At 42.0% G+C, this 15,095-nt stretch overlaps 1 pseudogene; it reads right to left on the bottom strand.

Annotated features, from left to right (window-relative positions):
* Window positions 1-503: 503 nt before the first annotated feature.
* Actb-ps8 (actin, beta, pseudogene 8) lies at window positions 504-1,696 on the bottom strand (annotated as a pseudogene).
* Between the last annotated feature and the right edge of the window lie 13,399 nt (window positions 1,697-15,095).

Genomic DNA, 15,095 nt, shown 5'->3' with positions numbered 1-15,095 from the left:
ACCATTCAGAAATTAAAAACAAAAATGAAGTATTAAAGCTGAAGATTTAAAAAAAAGAACTTTTCAGTACATAATTTACACAGAAGCAATGCTGTCACCTTCCCCGGTGTGGACTCAGGGCATGGACATGGTCATCCTCCCCTTTTGGGTGGGTGAGGGACTTCCTGTAACCATCTATGTCATAGATACTTGGAGTGATTATTTTTTAAAAGAAGAACAAAACCAAAAACAATGTACAATCAAAGTCCTCAGCCACATTGTAGAACTTTGGGGGATGTTTGCTCCAGCTGACTGCTGTCGCCTTCACTGTTCGAGTTTTTAAATAATGACTCAAAAGCGCCAAAACAAAACAAAACAATACAAAAAACCTTTAAATTTTTTTAAAAAGAACAACAACAAATAAAAAACAAATAAAGCCTTGCCAATGTTGTCTCGTATTTTTTTCTGCACAAGTTAAGTTTTGCCAAAGAAAAGGTGTAAAACGCAACTCAGTTACAGTCCGCCTAGAAGCAAATGCGGTGCACTATGGAAGGGACTCATGGTACACCTGCTTGCTGATCCACGTCTGCTGGAAGGTGGATGGTGAGGCCAGGATGGAGCCACCGATACACACACAGTACTTGCGCTTAGGAGGAGCAATGATCTCAATCTTCATGGTACCAGCAACCAGAGCAGTAATCTCATTCTGCATCCTGTCAGCAATGCCTGGATACACAGTGGTGCCACCAGACAGCATTGTGTTGTCATAGAGGTCTTTACGGATGTCACCTTCACACTTCATGATGGAATTGAATGTAGTTTCATGGATGCCACAGGATTCCACACCCAGGAAGGAAGGCTGGAAAAGAGCCTCGGGGCATCGGAACTGCTCATTGTGATGACCTGGCTGTCAGGCAGCTCAGAGCTCCTCTCCAAGGAGGAAGAGGATGCGGCAGTGGCCCATCTCTTGCTTGAAATCTAGGGCAACATAGCACAAATTCTCTTTGATGTCACGCACAATTTCCCTCTCAGTTGTGGTGAAGCTGTAGCCGCATTCGGTCAGGATCTTCATGATGTAGTCTGTCAGGTCCCAGCCAGCCAGGTCCAAATGCAGGATGGCATGAGGGAGATGGTAGCCCTCATAGATGGACACAGTGTGGGTGATCCTATCTCAGGACTCCATCACAATGCGAATGGTACGACCAGAGGCACACAGGGACAGCACAGCCTGGTTGACTACATACATGGCTGGGGTGTTGAAAGTCTCAAACATGATCTGGGTCATCTTTTCATTGTTGGCCTTAGGGTTCAGGAGGCCTAGGTGAGCAACACAGGGTGCTCCTTGGGGGCCACACGCAGCTCATTGTAGAATGTGTGGTGCCAGATCTTCTCCATATCGTCCCAGCTGGTGGCAATGCTGTGTTCAATAGGGTGTTTCAGGATCAGGATGCCTCTCTTGCTCTGAACCTCATCGCCCAAGTAGCAGTCCTTCTGACCCATACCCACTATCATACCCTGGTGCCTAGGGCAGCCCACCATGGAGGGAAGGATGGCCGGGTGGAATCGTCGCCCGTGAAGCCTGCCTTGCACATGCTGGAGCCATTGTTGATGACAAGCACAGCAGTATTGTCATCCATGGTGAATTGGTGGCGGGTGTGGATGGGCGACAGAGGAGCTGCTAGAAGGCTGTGCTCGCGGGTGGATGCGGACTCAACCAAGAAACCCTGTCTTCAAACAAACAAAAGAGAACAGTGATCTGGAACTCTTTTACTTAACCTATGGAATTATAAATGGTTCTTCTGCTTAAAAAAATAGCCTGGAGTTTACTCAGAAAGTTAAACAGGGCTAGACAGGTTGTTCAACACTTAGTGTTGAGGCCTTTTCACCCCTCACCCTACCCCCCCCAATACCTGTAGCAATTTGTTCCATGCCTGGTAGCTATTTCATATTGTTGCTGTATGCCTGTATTGTTGTAATGTGTCTGCCAATCACTGATGCAGAATAAGTTGACTCAGAACAGCATCATGCTGACCACATATATCCTATATGTTCTATATGCATAAGGTTTGTTAATCTTAATAAATTCCACAGCTATAACTTTCACATTGGACCCATCAAATTAAAGATCAATATGAACTGCTATGTCTAAAATGGCTTGAGTCAGAGCCAGCCACTGGGCAGCACTTTCAGCACCTGCCTATGAGCTCAGTGTGGTTTTTGTGGTTTTAGCCTTTATAAGCTGGCCCTGGAAAATGTCCAGTTCACATCTTTGAGCTGATGTCCTGATTGATCAGTCTTAGGGTGTGCGTTCAATAAACCATGGTTGTTTAACTGTGGTTTGTGGGGCAACTCCTGGACCCTAAGAAAAACTATATGCTCAGACTTTTATTTTGAAGTTTCTTTCTTTGTGTGGGGACAATTTTGGTGGTCAGAGGACAACTTTTAGTTGTCTACTTTGCTGAGGCGGGGTCTGTCTTGTTGTTTCTAAGGATATGCTGCATACTCCAGGTTACCTAGACCTCACACTTCTGAGGAATTCTGTCTCTGCCTCTCATCTTACCACAAGAGAGCCAGGACTGCATTTTATGTGTGTCCTGGAGACTTGACTTTGGTCATCAGTCTTATACAGAATGTGCTTTTACAAATTGATCAATCTCTCCCACCTAAGAAACTGAATTTTGTTCTTAATGTGATGGGACACACACACACACACACACACACACACACACACACACACACTCACTCACTCACACACACTGAACACCCTTAAACCAGCATAATGACCTGGTTTAGCCTATTTTTATTAATTATCTGGGAAATTCAAGCAATGGACCTCAATCACATTCACACTTGCTTCCATTCCTCCCAGCTCTATCCTCCCACTCTTGTACCCTCACCCTCTGCCAAAAAATGCACCATATACTCATTGGAGAATAGTCAGACTCACAGTGGCCAGCCTCTTAAAGAAAATTGAATCTTTCCCTACCACACATTCCCCCACAATACCAGAAGTCATCAACTGTGAAGAAGAAAAAAAAAAGATGGACAGTGTCTGGCAACCTGGTTGTTCTGCTCCATTGTTTATAATAATTGAGTACATGTCAGTAAGAAATGTTTCCCTGAGTTCCATGAGCCCTCTAGCAAATTAGTGGAACCCAATAAGGGAATCAATCATGGGAACCCTACCTTTCAGTCAGTTACAAATTGAAGGAAAAGTCTTCTGGGACAGAGCCTTGCAATCTATGTGTTCTGATACCACCTCCAAAGTAGACTTGCCTGAATTCAGTTGAGTAAAAAAAAGAAACACCAGGAATCTGGAGAATCTACTTAAGAGTGTATTTCTTGATGTAGGAAAAGAAACCCCCAATATTTGATGTCAGAAGTAACACATTGAGTGACCTGTAAGATAGGAAAACACCTTGGGTTTTCCTCTCTTTCTCATAATGACCAGAAGAATGGAAACCAAGTTCACACAAAACCCCCCCATGAATATTAATGGGAATATTATTCCTAATACACAAAGAGTAGAAACAACCTAAGTTCTTTCTGTTGTCCACAAACTAATAAATGCATCGATGAATTTAGTATTGTCATATAGACACACACAGAGAAGGGCAGGAAGATCTTTGAACCAACTGGGAATAGCCAGCATAAACACTAAGAGATAAATATTTCTGGGGAATGAAGTTGTCAAGACTTGGAAATCTATGTTCACTGGTGAAGTCTGACAAGTCTTTATTGAATGAAAAGGTCTTTAGCATTCTTCATCGAGACAAAATTGCTACAGAGCAATGGGCTGTCCCCAGAGATCTGACCTGGCTTTGAGTTAGGTGGCTCTCTTCAGTCAAGTACTGCATAGACAAAGAATCAACTTAGAGTCCTTATCTGAAGGACCTCATCAGCTAAGAGGTTAGGTCACTTGTTCCTGAGATGGGGCATATTTGAGGGGCACACCCTTGCATTCGCTGAGGTTCTTAGTTATTAACTTACTATTTCTGAATGGACATACAAAAGCATTCAGCTGCGATGTAAAATTGATAATTTCTTAAAATGGAAATTAAGGGTTCTTTAAAAAGTCAGTTGTGGTGGATGCTGGGACAAACACATAAAGGAACATTTCATTGAAGTAGGAACAGGAGATGGATGTTCTGCTAAGGCAAGCACATGAAAGTACATATGATGACGGATTTATCACTAACAACATGCATGCATTGGTGGTCTGCCTTACATTATATAGTTGAGCTCCATTTGTCAGGATTCCATAAAGAGAAGCACACCACAAAACCCCTGTGGTGTGCTACAGCTCCTTGCCACTTCTGAGGATTCAGGCCATCTGGCAGAGTGATGAGACAGACTCATGTGGAGTTTTGTTAAGTCAGACTCACTTGCTGAGGCAAGACAGGTGGCAAGGCAAGACTCATGGAGGACATGTGATGTTTAGAGAGAGTATAAATAGGACTCAACAGACAATGAGAAAAGCTTGGCTTGCCTTGACTTGGCTTGCCTTGGCTAGTCTTAGCTTGCTTATAGAGGTAACTCTGTGCAATGCTTGTTGTCTCACATCTTCACTGATCTTCACTTCCCTGAGAGAGGCACAGCTCTGGCATCCCTGCTGGTCTGAATCCCTCCTGCTGACTCATGCTGATTTGGTTGAGGTCTGGTTGTTCCTGCTAGGTCATACTACCAGTGCTAGTATCCCAACACTACTGAACTGGACAGCTGGTGTATCTGTGAAGTATTTGATAGTGGATTGAGCTGCCGCTGCTGACCTGAACTTAACTACTGAATTCTTTCTTTTTTTTTTTTTATCTTTATTAACTTGAGTATTTCTTATTTACATTTCAATTGTTATTCCCTTTCCCAGTTTCTGGGCCAGCATCCCCCTAACCCCTCCACCTCCCCTTCTCTATGGGTGTTCCACTCCCCATCCTCCCCCCATTACTGCCCTCCCGCCAACAATAACTTTCACTGGAGATCTACATCTGGTTCCTGTCGGTCCGCACTTCTTAGCTTCATCCATCTTATCTAGTTTGGTGGCTGTATGTATGGGCCACATGTAAGGCAGGCTCTGAATGTGTGTTCCTTCTGTCTCTTAGGTTTGATCTTCTCATTGTGTCCTGGATTTCCTGTATGTTTTGGACCAGTAGCTTTTTCCGTTTTACATTATCTTTGACTGTTCTGTCAATTATTTCTATGGAATCTTCTGCTCCTGAGATTCTCTCTTCTATCTCTTATATTCTGTTGGTGATGCTTGTATCTATGGCTCCTTGTCTCTTCCTTTGGTTTTCTATATCCAGGGTTGACTTCCTCTGTGCTTTCTTTATTGCTTAATTTCCATTTTTAATTCCTTCACCTGTTTGATTGTGTTTTCCTGGAATTCTTTCAGAGATTTTTGTGATTCCTCTTTATAGGCTCCTACTTGTTTATTTATATTTCCTTCCATTTCTCTAAGGGAGTTCTTCATGTCTTTCTTGAAGTCCTCCAGCATCATGATCAAATGTGATTTTAAATCTAGATCTTGCTTTTCTGGTGTGTTTGAATATTCAGTGTTTGCTTTGGTGGGAGAATTGGGCTCCGATGATGCCATGTAGTCTTGGTTTCTGTTGCTTGTGTTCCTGCGCTTGCCTCTCGCCATCAGATTATCTCTAGTGTTACTTTGTTCTGCTATTTCTGACAGTGGCTAGACTGTCCTGTAGGCCTGTGTCTCAGGAATGCTGTATACCTGTTTTCCTGTTTTCTTTCAGCCAGTTATGGGAACAGAGTGTTCTGCTTTCGGGTGTGTAGTCTTTCCTGTCTACTTGTCTTGGCTGTTCCTGTGGGCCTATGTCCTGAGTCCACCAGGCAGGTTGCTTGGAGCAGAAAAGTTGGTCATACCTGTGGTCCCGCAGCTGAAGTTGCTCCTGGGGGGCTGCTTTTGAGCTCTCTGTGAGGGCGGCAACCAGGAGGGCCTGCACCTCATTTTTCCGGCCCCCCCCATGCACTGGGGTCCCAAATGAAGTTGGGTGTTTTCCTGTGGTGTCAGAAATGTGGGCAGAGTGTAGTCTTTTCTGGCTTCCCAGGTGTGTCTGCCCCTATGAAGGTTTAGCTCTCCCTCCCACGGGATTTGGGTGCAGGGAGCTTTTTATTGGGTCTCTTCAGATCTGAGTGGTGTCTGGACCGCAGGGGACCTGCCATTTGGGTGCCCCTACTTCCAGTTCCCAGAGGCCCTATACAGTTTCCTCTTGGGCCAGGGATGTGGGCAGGGGTGGGCAGTATTGGTGGTCTCTCCCACTCTGCAGTCTCAGGAGTGCGCACTTGTCTGGGCTGTGAGCTCTCTCTCCCAAGGGGTTTGGGAGCAGGGGACTGTGGGCTGGGATTGGTGAGGTTGGGCGAACTGCTGACTTCTTGACAATGCAGATGGCATTTACTCCAACGACCTTTCTAAAAAGTTCCCCTTCCCGTATCCATTTTTTCTACTACCTGTAGCGGGTGGTGGGCTAGAAAGGAGGTTAAAGTATTTAAGAACCATTTTTAAAAGTAGACTCTGAGAAAAAATAAAGTTACGGTTTCTTTTAAAATTAAACAAAAAAAAAAAACACCTATATGATGCAGCAATTCCACTTTGGGGTAAAAACCCAAAAGAATTAAAAACAGGACTTTCAATAAATACTTTTACTCTGCTGTTGTCCATAGCAACATACAGCCACACAATAGCCAAAAGGGACAAAGAAGCCTATATTAATTGTTATACATACATATAATGAAAATAGTATTCTGTCTTTAAAAAATATTTAGACACTAGCCCTCTACCAGATGTAGAATTGGTAAAGATCTTTTCCCAATCAGTTGCTTGCTGTTTTGTCCTAATGACAGTGTCCTTTGCCTTACAAAAGCTTTGCAGTTTTATGAGGTTCCATTTGTCAATTCTTGATCTTAGAGCATAAGCCATTGGTGTTTTGTTCTGGAAATTTTCCCCAGTGCCCATGTGTTCAAGACTCTTCCCCACTTTTTCTATTAGTTTGAATATATCTGGTTTGGTGTAGAGGGCCTAATCCACTTGAACTTTAAGCTTTGTACAGGGTGATAAGAATGGATCAATTTGCATTCTTCTACATGCTGACCTCCAGTTGAACCAGCACCATTTGTTGAAAATGCTATCTTTCTTCCATTGGATGGTTCTTTTCAGCTTCTGGCTATTATAAATACGGCTGCTATGAACATAGTGGAGCACGTGTCTTTGTTGTAAGCTGGAGCATCTTTTGGGTATATGCCCAGGAGTGGTATATCTTGGTCCTCAGGTAGTGGAATGTCCAATTTTCTGAGGAACCTCCAGACTGATTTCCAGAGATGTTGTACCAGTTTGCGCTCCCACCAACAACGGAGGAGTGTTCTTCTTTCTCCACATCCTCGCCAGCATCTGCTGTCACCTGAGTTTTTTATCTTAGCCATTCTGACTGATGTGAGGTGGAATCTCAGGGTTGTTTTGGTTTGCATTTCCCTGATGACTAAAGATGTTGAACATTTCTTTAGGTGCTTTTTGGCCATTCGATATTCCTCAGCTGAGAATGTTTTGTTTAACTCTGTACCCCATTTTTAATAGTGTTATTTGGCTCTCTGGATTCTAACTTCTTGAGTTCTTTGTATAATTTGAATATTAGCCCTTCAACAGAGGAATGGATTCAAAGAATGTGGTACATCTACACAGTGGAGTACTACTCACTTATCAAAAACAATGACTTCATGAAATTCATATGCAAATAGAATGAACTAGAAAATATCACCCTGAGTGAGGTAACCCAATCACAGAAAAACACCCTTGATATGCACTCATTGATAAGTGAATATTAGCCCAAAAGCTCGAATTACCCAAGATGCAATCCACAGACCACAGGGTGATCAAGAGGAAGAGCATGTTCCCACTCCTTCTTAAAAGGAGAAAAATTTCCATAGGAGGGGATATGGAGGCAAAGTTTAGAGCAGCTACTGAAGAAATGGCCATTCTGAGCCTGCCCCACATGTGGCCCATATATATACAGCCACCAAAACTAGATAAGATTGATGAAGCTAAAAAGTGCACGCTGAAAGGGACCGGATATAGATCTCTCCTGAGAGACACATCCAGAGCATGTCCAATACAGAGGTCAGAGGTCAATGCTAGTAGCAAATCACTGAACTGAGAACAGGACCCTGTTTAGGGAAATTAGAGGAAGGATTGAAAGAGTTGAAGAGGCTTGCAACCAACCAGAGCTTCCAGGGACTAAACCACTACCCAAAGACTATACATGGACTGACCCAGGGCTCCAATTGCATGTATAGCAGAGAATAGCCTTGTTGGGGCACCAGTGGAAAGGGAAGCCCTTGATCCTGCCAAGGTTGGACCCCCAATGCAGGGGAATGTTGGGGGTGGGAAAAGGGGGTTGGATGGGGCCGAATACCCTTATGAGGGAGGAGGAGTAGATGGGGGCTTATGGACAGGAAACTGGGAAAGGAAATAACATTTGAAATGTAAATAAAGAAATGTATCTAATAAAAAAATAAATAATTTTCCTAGTAAAAAAATTAGACACATACAGCAGTATGGTAAGCCTTGAGAACAATATGTCAACTGAACATGTAAGAATAAATGTTTGTGAATGTGGTTTAGTAGGTTGATTTTTAGTTTAGGATAATGAAAATATTTGTGAAATAGATATGGTGATGTTTTAGTGACAATTTCATCATGTCTAATGTTGGTGAACAATATATTAAGAATACCAAAGTGGTAAATTTCATGTTGTGTATATTTTATCCACAACCAAGAATCAAGATATTGTATGTGTTCAGAAAGACTACAAACAGGAAATTCTGTCAGGAGATGGTCATTCTCCAAATGTGAAACTAAAATCTGGCCCATGACCACTGGAGTGCAGAAAATACTTTCTGAGCATGGTAGATCAGGCTTGGAAGTTCTGTGTTTACAACTGGCTTCTTACTGTCACCTTCGTTCCTCTTTTGGCCTATTTCCAGAGTCCTGACTTATTTTGTTTTTCTTTTTCTATCTTGTTGGTTTTTAGATGTATGTGTAGGCATGTGTGTGCATATGTAAACCAAAGGATACAAGAAGTGTTAATCCTCAGATATTGTCCAGATGTTTTTTTCTGATAAAAGCTATCACTAGCCTGGAGCACACCATAGGCTGTGTCTCATAGGCTTTCATAAGATTAAACAATATTGAGAGAGAGACCCAACCACCTGGTCAGGTGGGCACTCCTGAGGCTGCAGAGCGGAAGAGACCACCAACTCTGCTCACCCCTGCCCACATCCCTGGCCCAAGAGGAAACTGTATAAGGCCTCTGGGCTCCCGTGGGGGAGGGCCCAGGAGCGGCAGGACCCCTGCCTGAGACACCGCCAGAACCTGAAAGAAACAGACCGGATAAACAGTTCTCTGCACCCAAATCCCATGGGAGGGAGAGCTAAACCTTCAGAGAGGCAGACAAGCCTGGGAAACCAGAAGAGACTGCTCCCTGCACACACATCTCGGACGCCAGAGGAAAAAGCCAAAGACCATCTGGAACCCTGGTGCACTGAAGCTCCCGGAAGGGGCGGCACAGGTCTTCCTGGTTGCTGCCGCTGCAGAGAGCCCGTGGGCACCACCCCACGAGCGAACTTGAGCCTCAGGACCACAGGTAAGACCAAATTTTCTGCTGCAAGAAAGCTGCCTGGTGAACTCAAGACACAGGCCCACAGGAACAGCTGAAGACCTGTAGAGAGGAAAAACTACACGCCCGAAAGCAGAAGACTCTGTCCCCATAACTGACTGAAAGAGAGGAAAACAGGTCTACAGCACTCCTGACACACAGGCTTATAGGACAGTCTAGCCACTGTCAGAAATAGCAGAACAAAGTAACACTAGAGATAATCTGATGGCGAGAGGCAAGCGCAGGAACCCAAGCAACAGAAACCAAGACTACATGGCACCATCGGAGCCCAATTCTCCCATCAAAACAAACATGGAATATCCAAACACACCAGAAAAGCAAGATCTATTTTCAAAATCATATTTGATCATGATGCTGGAGGACTTCAAGAAAGACATGAAGAACTCCCTTAGAGAACAAGTAGAAGCCTACAGAGAGGAATCGCAAAAATGCCTGAAAGAATCGCAAAAATCCCTGAAAGAATTCCAGGAAAACATAAATAAACAAGTAGAAGCCCATAGAGAGGAGACACAAAAATCCCTGAAAGAATTCCAGGAAAACATAAATAAACAAGTAGAAGCCCATAGAGAGGAGACAAAAAATCCCTGAAAGAATTCCAGGAAAACACAATCAAACAGTTGAAGGAATTAAAAATGGAAATAGAAGCAATCAAGAAAGAACACATGGAAACAACCCTGGATATAGAAAACCAAAAGAAGAGACAAGGAGCCGTAGATACAAGCTTCACCAACAGAATACAAGAGATGGAAGAGAGAATCTCAGGAGCAGAAGATTCCATAGAAATCATTGACTCAACTGTCAAAGATAATGTAAAGCGGAAAAAGCTACTGGTCCAAAACAAACAGGAAATCCAGGACACAATGAGAAGATCAAACCTAAGGATAATAGGTATAGAAGAGAGTGAAGACTCCCAGCTCAAAGGACCAGTAAATATCTTCAACAAAATTATAGAAGAAAACTTCCCTAACCTAAGAAAAGAGATACCCGTAGACATACAAGAAGCCTACAGAACTCCAAATAGATTGGACCAGAAAAGAAACACCTCCCGTCACATAATTGTCAAAACACCAAATGCACAAAATAAAGAAAGAATATTAAAAGCAGTAAGGGGAAAAGGTCAAGTAACATATAAAGGGAGACCTATCAGAATCACACCAGACTTCTCGCCAGAAACTATGAAGGCCAGAAGATCCTGGACTGATGTCATACAGACCCCAAGAGAACACAAATGCCAGCCCAGGTTACTGTATCCAGCAAAACTCTCAATTAACATTGATGGAGAAACCAAGATATTCCATGACAAAACCAAATTTACACAATATCTTTCTACAAATCCAGCACTACAAAGGATAATAAATGGTAAAGCCCAACATAAGGAGGCAAGCTATACCCTAGAAGAAGCAAGAAACTAATCATCTTGGCAACAAAACAAAGAGAATGAAAGCACACAAACATAACCTCACATCCAAATATGAATATAAAGGGAAGCAATAATCACTATTCCTTAATATCTCTCAATATCAATGGCCTCAACTCCCCAATAAAAAGACATAGATTAACAAACTGGATACGCAACGAGGACCCTGCATTCTGCTGCCTACAGGAAACACACCTCAGAGACAAAGACAGACACTACCTCAGAGTGAAAGGCTGGAAAACAACTTTCCAAGCAAATGGTCAGAAGAAGCAAGCTGGAGTAGCCATTCTAATATCAAATAAAATCAATTTCCAACTAAAAGTCATCAAAAAAGATAAGGAAGGACACTTCATATTCATCAAAGGAAAAATCCACCAAGATGAACTCTCAACCCTAAATATCTATGCCCCAAATACAAGGGCACCTACATACGTAAAAGAAACCTTACTAAAGCTCAAAACACACATTGCACCTCACACAATAATAGTGGGAGATTTCAACACACCACTCTCATCAATGGACAGATCATGGAAACAGAAATTAAACAGTGATGTCGACAGACTAAGAGAAGTCATGAGCCAAATGGACTTAACGGATATTTATAGAACATTCTATCCTAAAGCAAAAGGATATACCTTCTTCTCAGCTCCTCATGGTACTTTCTCCAAAATTGACCATATAATTGGTCAAAAAACGGGCCTCAACAGGTACAGAAAGATAGAAATAATCCCATGCGTGCTATCGGACCACCACGGCCTAAAACTGGTCTTCAATAACAATAAGGGAAGAATGCCCACATATACGTGGAAATTGAACAATGCTCTACTCAATGATAACCTGGTCAAGGAAGAAATAAAGAAAGAAATTAAAAACTTTTTAGAATTTAATGAAAATGAAGATACAACATACCCAAACTTATGGGACACAATGAAAGCTGTGCTAAGAGGAAAACTCATAGCGCTGAGTGCCTGCAGAAAGAAACAGGAAAGAGCATATGTCAGCAGCTTGACAGCACACCTAAAAGCTCTAGAACAAAAAGAAGCAAATACACCCAGGAGGAGTAGAAGGCAGGAAATAATCAAATTCAGAGCTGAAATCAACCAAGTAGAAACAAAAAGGACCATAGAAAGAATCAACAGAACCAAAAGTTGGTTCTTTGAGAAAATCAACAAGATAGATAAACCCTTAGCCAGACTAACGAGAGGACACAGAGAGTGCGTCCAAATTAACAAAATCAGAAATGAAAAGAGAGACATAACTACAGATTCAGAGGAAATTCAAAAAATCATCAGATCTTAGTATAAAAACCTATATTCAACAAATTTTGAAAATCTTCAGGAAATGGACAATTTCCTAGACAGATACCAGGTATCGAAGTTAAATCAGGAACAGATAAACCAGTTAAACAACCCCATAACTCCTAAGGAAATAGAAGCAGTCATTAAAGGTCTCCCAACCAAAAAGAGCCCAGGTCCAGACGGGTTTAGTGCAGAATTCAATCAAACCTTCATAGAAGACCTCATACCAATATTATCCAAACTATTCCACAAAATTGAAACAGATGGAGCACTACCGAATTCCTTCTACGAAGCCACAATTACTCTTATACCTAAACCACACAAAGACACAACAAAGAAAGAGAACTTCAGACCAATTTCCCTTATGAATATCGACGCAAAAATACTCAATAAAATTCTGGCAAACCGAATTCAAGAGCACATCAAAACAATCATCCACCATGATCAAGTAGGCTTCATCCCAGGCATGCAGGGATGGTTTAATATACGGAAAACCATCAACGTGATCCATTATATAAACAAACTGAAAGAACAAAACCACATGATCATTTCATTAGATGCTGAGAAAGCATTTGACAAAATTCAACACCCCTTCATGATAAAAGTCCTGGAAAGAATAGGAATTCAAGGCCCATACCTAAACATAGTAAAAGCCATATACAGCAAACCAGTTGCTAACATTAAACTAAATGGAGAGAAACTTGAAGCAATCCCACTAAAATCAGGGACTAGACAAGGCTGCCCACTCTCTCCCTACTTATTCAATATAGTTCTTGAAGTTCTAGCCAGAGCAATCAGACAACAAAAGGAGATCAAGGGGATACAGATCGGAAAAGAAGAGGTCAAAATATCACTATTTGCAGATGACATGATAGTATATTTAAGTGATCCCAAAAGTTCCACCAGAGAACTACTAAAGCTGATAAACAACTTCAGCAAAGTGGCTGGGTATAAAATTAACTCAAATAAATCAGTTGCCTTCCTCTATACAAAAGAGAAACAAGCCGAGAAAGAAATTAGGGAAACGACACCCTTCATAATAGACCCAAATAATATAAAGTACCTCGGTGTGACTTTAACCAAGCAAGTAAAAGATCTGTACAATAAGAACTTCAAAACACTGAGGAAAGAAATTGAAGAAGACCTCAGAAGATGGAAAGATCTCCCATGCTCATGGATTGGCAGGATTAATATAGTAAAAATGGCCATTTTACCAAAAGCAATCTACAGATTCAATGCAATCCCCATCAAAATACCAATCCAATTCTTCAAAGAGTTAGACACAACAATTTGCAAATTCATCTGGAATAACAAAAAACCCAGGATAGGTAAAGCTATCCTCAACAATAAAAGGACTTCAGGGGGAATCACTATCCCTGAACTCAAGCAGTATTACAGAGCAATAGTGATAAAAACTGCATGGTATTGGTACAGAGACAGACAGATAGACCAATGGAATAGAATTGAAGACCCAGAAATGAACCCACACACCTATGGTCACTTGATTTTTGACAAAGGAGCCAAAACCATCCAATGGAAAAAAGATAGCATTTTCAGCAAATGGTGCTGGTTCAACTGGAGGGCAACATGTAGAAGAATGCAGATCGATCCATGCTTATCACCCTGTACAAAGCTTAAGTCCAAGTGGATCAAGGACCTCCACATCAAACCAGACACACTCAAACTAATAGAAGAAAAACTAGGGAAGCATCTGGAACACATAGGCACTGGAAAAAATTTCCTGAACAAAACACCAATGGCTTATGCTCTAAGATCAATAATCGACAAATGGGATATCATGAAACTGCAAAGCTTCTGTAAGGCAAAGGACACTGTGGCTAGGACAAAACGGCAACCAACAGATTGGGAAAAGATCTTTACCAATCCTACAACAGATAGAGGCCTTATATCCAAAATATACAAAGAACTCAAGAAGTTAGACCGCAGGGAAACAAATAACCCTATTAAAAAATGGGGTTCAGAGCTAAACAAAGAATTCACAGCTGAGGAATGCCGAATGGCTGAGAAACACCTAAAGAAATGTTCAACATCTTTAGTCATAAGGGAAATGCAAATCAAAACAACCCTGAGATTTCACCTCACACCAGTGAGAATGGCTAAGATCAAAAACTCAGGTGACAGCAGATGCTGGCGAGGATGTGGAGAAAGAGGAACACTCCTCCATTGTTGGTGGGATTGCAGACTGGTAAAACCATTCTGGAAATCAGTCTGGAGGTTCCTCAGAAAATTGGACATTGAACTGCCTGAGGATCCAGCTATACCTCTCTTGGGCATATACCCAAAAGATGCCTCAACATATAAAAGAGACACGTGCTCCACTATGTTCATCGCAGCCTTATTTATAATAGCCAGAAGCTGGAAAGAACCCAGATGCCCTTCAACAGAGGAATGGATACAGAAAATGTGGTACATCTACACAATGGAATATTACTCAGCTATCAAAAACAACGAGTTTATGAAATTCGTAGGCAAATGGTTGGAACTGGAAAATATCATCCTGAGTGAGCTAACCCAATCACAGAAAGACATACATGGTATGCACTCATTGATAAGTGGCTATTAGCCCAAATGCTTGAATTACCCTAGATCCCTAGAACAAACGAAACTCAAGACGGATGATCAAAATGTGAATGCTTCACTCCTTCTTTAAATGAGGAAAAAGAATACCCTTGGCAGGGAAGGGAGAGGCAAAGATTAAAACAG

Source organism: Rattus norvegicus, chromosome X (assembly GCF_036323735.1).
Source record: "Rattus norvegicus strain BN/NHsdMcwi chromosome X, GRCr8, whole genome shotgun sequence".
Classification (NCBI taxonomy): domain Eukaryota; kingdom Metazoa; phylum Chordata; class Mammalia; order Rodentia; family Muridae; genus Rattus; species Rattus norvegicus.
The sequence above is the reverse complement of the archived record's forward strand: the minus strand, read 5'-3'. Positions and strand labels throughout refer to the sequence as shown.